This window comes from Thamnophis sirtalis, unplaced genomic scaffold, assembly GCF_051295495.1.
Source record: "Thamnophis sirtalis isolate CommonGarterSnake01/CBP01778 unplaced genomic scaffold, rThaSir2_p1.2 scaffold_1, whole genome shotgun sequence".
NCBI classification, from domain to species: domain Eukaryota; kingdom Metazoa; phylum Chordata; class Lepidosauria; order Squamata; family Natricidae; genus Thamnophis; species Thamnophis sirtalis.
In genome coordinates, this window is record NW_028261381.1 from 65,825,015 (window position 1) to 65,834,340 (window position 9,326).

At 37.8% G+C, this 9,326-nt stretch overlaps 1 protein-coding gene and 1 long non-coding RNA gene across 8 annotated transcripts in view; one reads left to right on the forward strand and one right to left on the reverse strand.

Annotated features, from left to right (window-relative positions):
* Nucleotides 1-5,874: 5,874 nt before the first annotated feature.
* LOC106553858 (uncharacterized) lies at nucleotides 5,875-7,434 on the reverse strand. Its single transcript, XR_001313889.2, has 2 exons — nucleotides 7,300-7,434; nucleotides 5,875-6,865 (listed from the first exon to the last, which is right to left on the reverse strand). It is a non-coding gene; the product is annotated as an uncharacterized LOC106553858 (long non-coding RNA).
* The window catches only part of CTNND1 (catenin delta 1), a 69,612-nt gene continuing 67,000 nt past the window's right edge, over nucleotides 6,715-9,326 (forward strand). For 4 of the 7 annotated variants that reach the window (XM_087714365.1, XM_087714381.1, XM_014072437.2 and 1 more), the window contains exon 1: nucleotides 7,243-7,705. The gene's annotated coding sequence lies outside the window, so the exon portion shown is untranslated. Of the gene's footprint in view, nucleotides 6,732-7,242; nucleotides 7,706-7,884; nucleotides 8,125-9,326 lie in introns of those variants that run through there. The other 3 variants (XM_087714370.1, XM_087714374.1, XM_087714386.1) reach the window with 3 other exon arrangements.

Here is a 9,326-nt window from a genome sequence, read left to right on the forward strand (position 1 = left end):
AAATAAGAAACTCAGTGGGTATTATTACAACTGTGTGTGTGTGTGTGTGTGTGTGTGTGTGTGTGTGTGTGTGTGTGTTATGGTTAAGAATTCTCCAAAACTATCTAGAAGCAACTTGATTAGTATAATGCAATTTTAAGGGAATGTGGTACAGTAATACTAATTATTTACTTTTATAGTCAGTTCCTGATAATTAGTTTAAATTTTATATCATGTAAGGTTCCAAGTTGATTCGTTAATATGCTAAAATTTCTTCTTATCTTTTAAAAATATTTTAAAGAGAGGTTGAAACCATTCTTCAAATATTGTAACTGTCCTTGACTTGAACAATAATTGCATTTATTTCATGTGGAACTAAGTTGGAACTTCTGACCAATTTTTTACCACATATATTCAGTGGAAATAAATTGTCTATCAATTATCTTTAATCCTCTCAAACCTCCTTTCTTTCTATTTCTTGACCTTTATTTATTTAAACCTGATCAAAGAATGAGAGAAGAATCAAGAGTGTTAAAAATCTTTTTTTCAGTATTTTTAAATTTCTAAGTTAAGTTTAAATTGTGATATTTATTTCTCAATATTATGGAGGAATAGTATTTCCCTAACAGATTAAGAATCTAGCTCTAACCTCTACCCACCGAACAACTGTTTAGTTACCAATAAGTTAATTATTTAATTGGAAAAGGTTCAAATCATGTTTTAGGTTTGATATACCGAAGTTTCTATCATATTTTATTTATACTACCGGTATATAGACTGCTTGTTACTAGCATTTATGTGTGCTTGTATACATACAAACACACACAAACTCATATACATGCCTCAGCAGGTGGCAGCATATGGATGACATCATTTATGCTTAGAAAAAGTTGGGTTGGATTGAAATTTACTAACAGGGAAAGTTGGATTTAATGGAAGACTATTAGACTACTACCAGAGAATCACAGGGCTAGAGGCTAGTAGAAAGGAAGTCAGAAAAAAATACCCAGAAGGGGAAAAAAAGAGGACAACCTGGGTTCATGTTGCCAAAATATCTGTATATATAAATATATTTATGGCACATCAGGAGTTGAGCTCAATTCAATGGACATTTTATTGCTTATTGATTCTTCCATAGTAATACTCATTTATAGATGTCAAAGTCAGATCTTACCCAGGGATGTATGATCTTCTGCTACAGCTGGAGGGTATGGTGTGATTGATTAATGTATGTCCGCCTTTCTTAACCTAACATCCCTTAGGTTTGGACTTGACTGTCCCAGGAACTGTTTGCTTCTGCTTCTGCTGCTGCTACTACTTTGCAAAATATCAGGTTGGGCTGCCATACAACATTTTTGTCAAACTGTGACCTTCATAAATAGGTCATTTAATCAAAGAATATAAGTGGATCTCTCTCCTACAGTAAAAGAGCCTTTTGTTTTACTCACATTAAAAGAGTTTGCTTAGGAAGTTGGTTGATTGGAAAATGAACTGCAGCAGTAAAAAGCAATTGTGATTTTTGTTTTGCACATTTGGCAAATGCCTGTAGATAGCAGTTTAAATTGAACACTTAAAATAAATCAATATGTTGCAGGTCTCAAAGCTCATTTTGATGAAATAACAATGATTTTGAGGCTCATCTGTGATATGTGAATCCTTTTGCTTAATGAATGAATGAATGCAGGCTGTTATACAATGTGATCTTTTCTGTTTGTACTTTGCAGCAATTGTGATTTCTGTCTCATGCCTTATATGAGGATGTGACGAGTTGGAAAAAATGCAAACAATGTTTTGACTAAGTTTGTCGTTTTCTCCCTCTGAAGTAATAGATTATTGGGTAATTGGCACCAAACTTCATTGACCTTCTTTTATCTCTGTATATTAATATAAACATTTATTTATTATTGTTTCTTTAAAAAAAACAGTCGAGACCTGACATAGCTATAATGCAAATACATACAAAACCTATGCATACAAGTGCTTAACAAATAAAAAACAATAGAAAAAGAAAGTAAAGTATAATATACTATTGTAGCAATTAATAGTTGCAATTCTATAGATTTATCTAATATAAATATTAAAGTACAATTTACTTTAATATTACATTTATATAATTTTATATTACATTTATATAAATTTCTTTTTTTAACCCATTGTATTTTGTATAAATGAATTCTATATTTTATTTCACTTGCTCACACAAAATCGATACCTATAGGCAGTCTGCTGTCAGGTGGCAAATGTAATTAAATCTTCAATTCATAGAGTGAATGGAGACATATATTTATATTTCTAAAGTTGGGGTGTCAGTCTTTTAGCCATAGTAAGGGCACGTACATTCCATTTATGCTGTCCACTTATCAAATGTATAAAAAGAATGGAAAGTAGAAAATTGACAGATAACAGATAAATGGTTAATAATAACAACTCTATGGTGCATTTTTCTTTTAGCCCTAATATTCTGTAAGTTGTATATTGTTTTTCCATGAAAAGATCCATGGAATCTGATGTGATCATAACTTTGGGTCTTCTTCCACCTGCAGTATTCTTGTGTCATGGTTTGTTCAGTTTTTATTTAGTGCACAGCATTGAACAAACCAAATTATTGTGGTTTAATTAATATAGCATAGATAAGCAAACTACAGGACTGAGTTGCATGTGCCAAATTATTCTTGAGGTTTAACCACTTCTTGTAGAGGATGGTTCTTGTGCATCATGATTATTGTCTTGTCCAAATACAATTTTTAATCAGTCATAATAAAATCTGTAATTTCAATAGACAAATCAGTCATCAATAGATATATAGAGATAAACCATATTTACATACAATTGAAAAGAAACAGTAAAAAAGTTAAAAAGAAATCAAAAGGGCAGAACACACCCTCTCCAGAATCTATACTCGTATAAGAGAATTAATATTAGACACAGTAGCAAGCAGGCAGAAAACTACTCTAATCAAGACACTCTTAAGGAGAAAATACATACCCCTACCAACACTGACAGGGCAAGCTACTGTATATAAACAGGGAGAAATCCTAAATTCAGTAGCACTGATGATGTTACCTGCTCAAGGTAATGAAATGTTTACAAGCAAACAAGCAGCAAATAACCAAAGAGCACTAAGAACTCCATAATCTGTAATTTGTACAGTAAATTATAAAACCAAATGAACATGTCCTGCAATTCACTTAAAGAAACTTTATGGAGTAAACTTGCTTTTGAATTTGCTTTGACAAGCAAACCAAGTATCACAAGCATGTCACTTGACATCCTTTTAATGTTTTCTTTGCATAAAGATGAATAATTGCCACATAATTACTTATATTTCCTATGTAGATAGTGTTGTGTCTACATGCAAATTGTCACTGACTGAGAAATCTGGTCAAGCAATTATCTCTGAAGAAATATCACAATTGCTCTGTGCAGCCACTTAATTAAAATATTGCATTGTGCCTTTTTAATCAGCAGCTTCTTAGTTTACATTTATTTGATACTGGGGCTAAAATGGGACCATTTTAACCTTTAATGGCTGATATTATTAACTACTGCTTTTCAAAAATTGGTTCTTAGGCTAATGAGTGAAAAGAAATAAATATGATTCTGGATAGATAAGGATGGGATGAAACAACCAGTGACTGTATTTGAACAACAGATTTAGCCTCTACAGTATTGTTCACTATAGCTTCTTACCTCCACACCTCCATAATAATTGCACTGACTAAGGCAACTTCAGTGAAAGAAATAACAGCAGAAGTCAAGCTGAACTTGAAGAGTTCATACAACAAAAAGCCAAAGGGGAACAAAATAGTAATAATAATGATGATGATGATATACAATTTATTGACATCATGGTAACAGGAGATGCCAGGGTCAAAGAAAAAGAACTAGAAAAAAACACAACCTAGCCATCGAAATTACCCAATTATGGATGAAATATGTAACAGTGATACCCATTGTCATCGGGGCACTTGGTGCCATGTCCAAGAATTTTGCAAAACACATCAAGAAATTTCAGCTTCCTGCAATAACACCAGCAGAACTGCAAAAAACTGCACTACTCGGAACATCTTATATTTTAAGAAGGTACTTGGTTGATACCTAGGGCGCTGGCAGCAACCCGAATCAACCATTAGCACCAGTCAATGGTATTTGTGATGCATTTTTGAATGTTCAGTTGACTGAGTTTGATGTTTAATGAATAAAGTATAATATAATAAATACCAGATATCACAGTTGTAAAGAGCCAAAGCATATAGTTTATTGATATCGCTGTATCAAGAGACGCCATAGTCAAAGCAAAAGAACTGGGGGAAAAATCATAAAATATCATGATCTGGCCATCGAAACTAAACAGATATGGATGAAACATGTAACAGTGATACCCATTGTCATTGGGGCATTTGGTACCATGTCCAAGAATTTGGCAAAACACATCAAGAAATTGCAGCTTCCTGCAATAACTCGAGTGGAACTGCAAAAAACTGTGCTACTCAGAACATCATATATTTCAAGAAGATACTTGGTTGATACCTAGGATGCTGGCAGAAAACCGTATCAACCATTAGTACCAGTCGCTGGTATTTGTCATGCATTTTTGAATGTTCAGTTGGCTGAGTTCCATGTTTAATGAATAAAGTATATAATAATAATGTGGGATAAAAATGTTGTAAATAAATAAATTAATGCTTAGTGCACTCTGTGAACCCAAGACTAGAAAGTGACTTTTCATTAAGAAACTATTAGCCTAGTCCAGGAAGGACGGCTTCTAGCCATTTTTTTGAGCCAATGGTTATTTATGCAAAGACCAGTTTTTCCTGCCTTCCTGGAGGAACTAGGAAAATTCTACAGGTGTTTTGCTACTATTCTCTGATCCCTCCCTGTAATTACCTCACACGGAGAGAATGTAAGCCTTGTAATTAAATTAATAATAAAGGAAAGTGGTATAAATAGAAGAGATCAGTTGTCCAGATTTTTTGTAGCCCAGTTTGGCTGCTCCTGCTCCACAAAGCCCCACCTTTCGGTAAATGGCAGGTCTCCACTGGGCCCAATTTCATAGATGGATAAAGAAATCCCAGCACATGTATTCCTACTGCATCTTCACCGGACACCTTGGTTAAGAGATTGTGGTCTGACAAACATCCTGATAAAAATTGGGACAAAAGTTCTATTAAATAATGAATTTGCACTGAGATATATGTGATAGCAATAAAGATGGAAAATTAGTTGGAAGAACTTCTTTGATTTTGTAAAATAATTTGACTTATAAAATTGTACATGAGAGATCTCCTGCTAATCTTAATCCCAAATATTATTCTGAAAGTCTAAAGCAGTTGCAATATTTAGTTTGAAGGGAGGGAATGTAGGTGGTCCTTGATTTACAACTTCAGTTTAGTGACTAAAGTTCCAATATTGAAAAAGTGACTTATGACCATTTTTCACAAGACTGTTGCAGCATCCCCATGGTCACAGCATGTATTTATGATGGCTGTAATGTCTCAGGATGTGATCATAAGGTTGCAAGCAAACAAGTAAATGGGGAAGTCAGACTCATTTAACAGGTGACTAACAACAATGGCAGTGATTCACCTAACTGTGGAAAGGTCATAAAATGGGAAAATCGCACCTAATAAATGTCTCACTTAACAACAGAAATTTTAGGCTTAATTGTGGTCATAAGTCAAGGTCTACTAGTACTATAGAGAACTTTACCTCTTAATATCTACTTATTTGCTAATCATATATAAAACACCAATCCTTTTATGGTATGTGGGACATGAGTACATATGTATTTTTGTTCATCAAACATAGGAACAAAATCAACTTGGACTCTTTCCACTTTTGTACTTCTGATGGCTCATGGTGCTTACACACGCAAAAAAAGAGAGAGACAAAATACATGTTTAAAATTCCAAAGAAAATTTAATTGAGTTTAGGACTACAGCCTAATTTTCTATCTTGAATAAAGTTAATTGTATTTCTAATCCATTTTCCTATTGCCTTACAAAACGTTGCAATTTGTGGTTAGCGAAAAGTGCTCTATTCACTTCAATAAACGGATCTCGTCCTTGGAAATAAGTACCATCTTTAAAGCGCTGACATCTCACTGATAGTGACCTTTTTTTTATCAGTTTGAGCGCTTTGTCACAGTGCTCAAAATGGCAAACAAACAAACAAACCCCTAAGTAGAGAGAATCTTCAAACAACCTGATTTATTACAGTACTGCACAGCAATCCTGACCCATAATAAAAAAATACAAATTAAATATTGAGCAAGAATACAGGCTAATCAGAGAGACAAAGAAAACAAATTGTCTGCGCTCTGAAAAAGGGTGTGAAGCAGGAAAGAAAGAAAAAAATCTCTAGTCACTGTATCAATTAAATCAGTACAGATTTAATTACAGGACACGCAAAATGAAATCCTTTCACTTGATGATCCCAGTGCTGCCAAATCCCCCCCTTTCGGAATTCGACTAAAATATCCTCTCCCCTCTTTTTTTGGTAATTAGGGAAATCCTAACACAATAAAAGTTCTGAAATCTCATGTTTTCGTTACACGCCTCATTTCTTGGGGTGAGACGGGGCGTCTGTACGCAGAGGAAGCGGAACAATAGAGCCAACGAAACCCGCACGGTGGACTGGTTTCTGACTAACTCTTTTAGGATTGCGCAAGTCTGGCTATAATTCTCGGGAAAAAAGCCTCGCCGAATTTCTTCGGGGCCGATCGCAGAACCACCAATTCTGAGCGTTGAAAGGTAAAAGCGTGAACAAAAGTATTTCAAATCCCGGATCAGAGAGGAAATAGAAGTAAGTGAGTGAAACATGTTGGAGCCTGAACTCTTCCCCGTGGAATGGAATGTTGCTTTTTGTGAGAAGATTCTTCAGCACGCTGGAATTTAAAAAGGAAAAATAAATCGGGCTTCTCTCTTTTTTAAAATGATTTTAAAAGTTCTTTGCACATTTCTCCTGTCATTTTTTCCCCTATTTTCCTTTTTGTCCTTTTTTTTTTAAACAAAAAAAAAAATCTACAATGGAGTTTCCTATTGGATAGCCTAGGATCCCTGATTGATGGCCGCCTCCCATTGGATCTGTGCGGGAGCTGACATCACCTCGGGAAAGAGGGGCTGGGCAGGACGCTCCGTGTTGTCGCCGCCCGCCTCCTCTGCCTTTGGCTGGGTGCAACTTCCATTTTAGGTGTTGGAACTGAGCAAGGGGGGGGTTGGGGGTGGGGGGAGCAGCGAAAGATCCCGCAGGAAAAAAAAAGAGAGAGAAAAGGAGGGAGGGGGGAGAAGGAGGAGGAGGGAAGCTTCACGAGATCCTTACTGCTTTCCTCCGTCTTTTGTCCGTGAGATTTTAAAGCTCTCGCCGATCAGAGATTTTTATCCTTAAGATTCCTTAGCGCTTTGTTAGGAAACCGCACGCTTATCTTCTTCTTTTTCCTCTCCTCCTCCTTTGCATTTGCAGAAGGACGACGGGACACCTAGTCCGGGGAGACTATGCGAAGTTGTCAACTCGAATGATTAGGATAGACCTAGCGGAACAGTTGGGATCATCGTGGCACTCCAAAAGGAAAAGAAAAGTGCTTTCCTTCCTCTCCGCCGCCCTCGTCCCGATTTTGTTTTAAACCCTCCCAGGGGTGGAGGCGAAGCAAACTTGCTTCCCCAAGCAGCCGCGGAAGGGGGACAGCCAGATTCCCGGAGAGAGCAAAGCGAAGGGGGAAAAGCCCAAGGTAAGGGGATTTTGTAATAATAATTGCATCTGACTGCCTCTCTCCGCCGCCCGCCCGCCCCTCTCGCGCCTGACTTCTGATTGGGCACGGAAGATCCCCCCCTCCCTATTTCGGGGGTCGATTCTCTTCGTTGCCCACCCGGGTGATCCCTCCCCCCTTTCTTTCTGTGTTGGGGGGGGGGCTAAGGGGAGGGAGCCAAGGAGTTCCCGGGAAGCGGATCGGCTTGGGTCTTCGGAGATCTTGCTGGGGAAAAAAGAAGGGAGCGGAGGAAAGAACGCGAGAGGGCAAAGATTGCATCGGCGGCGCCGTCCTGCAGCGAAGGGCACAGTGCGGGGTGGATCCCGTTTCGCTTCTCCCAGGTGCTTTCGAGTGGGTTAGGGGGCTTCTCCTGCCTTTCGGAGCTGCTTTCCTGCTTCAAAGTAAGCTCCGTATCGAACCAGCAAAACTTTCCTCCTGGGTGGAAGCGTAATAAATTCCTCTTGAAAGGGTGGGGGTGGGAGGGGAGTGGGCCTACCATCCGGCATTGGGAGGTAACGGGGGTGGGTGGGTTGTAAAGACTTGGATTTGCGTCGGGTTGTCGTCTCAAAGCAACGTAATTATTGGGGGGGTATTAAAGTGCTTCTGTTTAAAACTCTGGAGAAGTTTTCCTTAGTTTGTGAATCTTGCAAATGCGTAAAGTCCCTAGGGGAGTTCTGAAGTGCCCATTTTACTTCAATTAAGTTAGACAAAGCTGCTTTAAAAAAACAACTCTGGAATGCCTTGCAAACTACCCAATGTTGGGTTATAGGTTTTTTTTCCCTGTTAGTCCTGAAATCTGCGCAGGTGGGTCTCCTACAGTTGAAAGCACCAAAACCTTTGCTACCTGAATTGTTGAAGTTATGAGTAATTTAACTGCATTTCCTCCTACCCCTCCCATTTTGCCCCTCCCCTGCCTATTATGCTCTCCAAACGTACTTTTTCTTTTCTCTCTCCCCCCCCCCAGTTCTCATTTTTAAAAACGTGAATTCCTTGGGGCAGAGGCCAGGTTTTGGTGACTGCTAATTGTCATGTAGATTCACAGGGTGTGGCTATCATTTTAACTTATATGATTTCTGTGGTGGGACTTTCTATTAAAAGCTGCTAAAGAAAGCTGGTTTGGGGTCCTGTGGAAATTTAGTTACTAAACTAAAGATGTTAAAAAATAGTGTAAACCCTTTTTGTAGCACATTGTACCTTACACAAATAACATGTTCAAAAGAGGACAGAGTTGAAATTTGGCCATTGAAGAAGAGGTAGCATTCCTCTATTGCCTATGTGCCATTTTACTGTTTCCATGTCCACATATTCTGTGGAATTACGCTAGAAACCTTGCTTAGCCACCAAATGCCTAAGAAAGAGCCTTTTCTCTGAGAAAGCAGAACACAAAGGCACTTCAAAAAACAGGGGAGGAGCTTTCTTCCTTTGGGTTTAAACCAACACAGTGGCTTGTGGATTTAGTAGTTGCAAAACAGGATAATAATTTATCTAAAACCCTGAAAATCTTGGTTTTCTCCCAGTGTAAACACATACATGTTAAAGAAAATCATATTCTCCCCAAACACAAAGGAAGCATCAGATTGGCTAGTACCTAGGCAACTTTCCG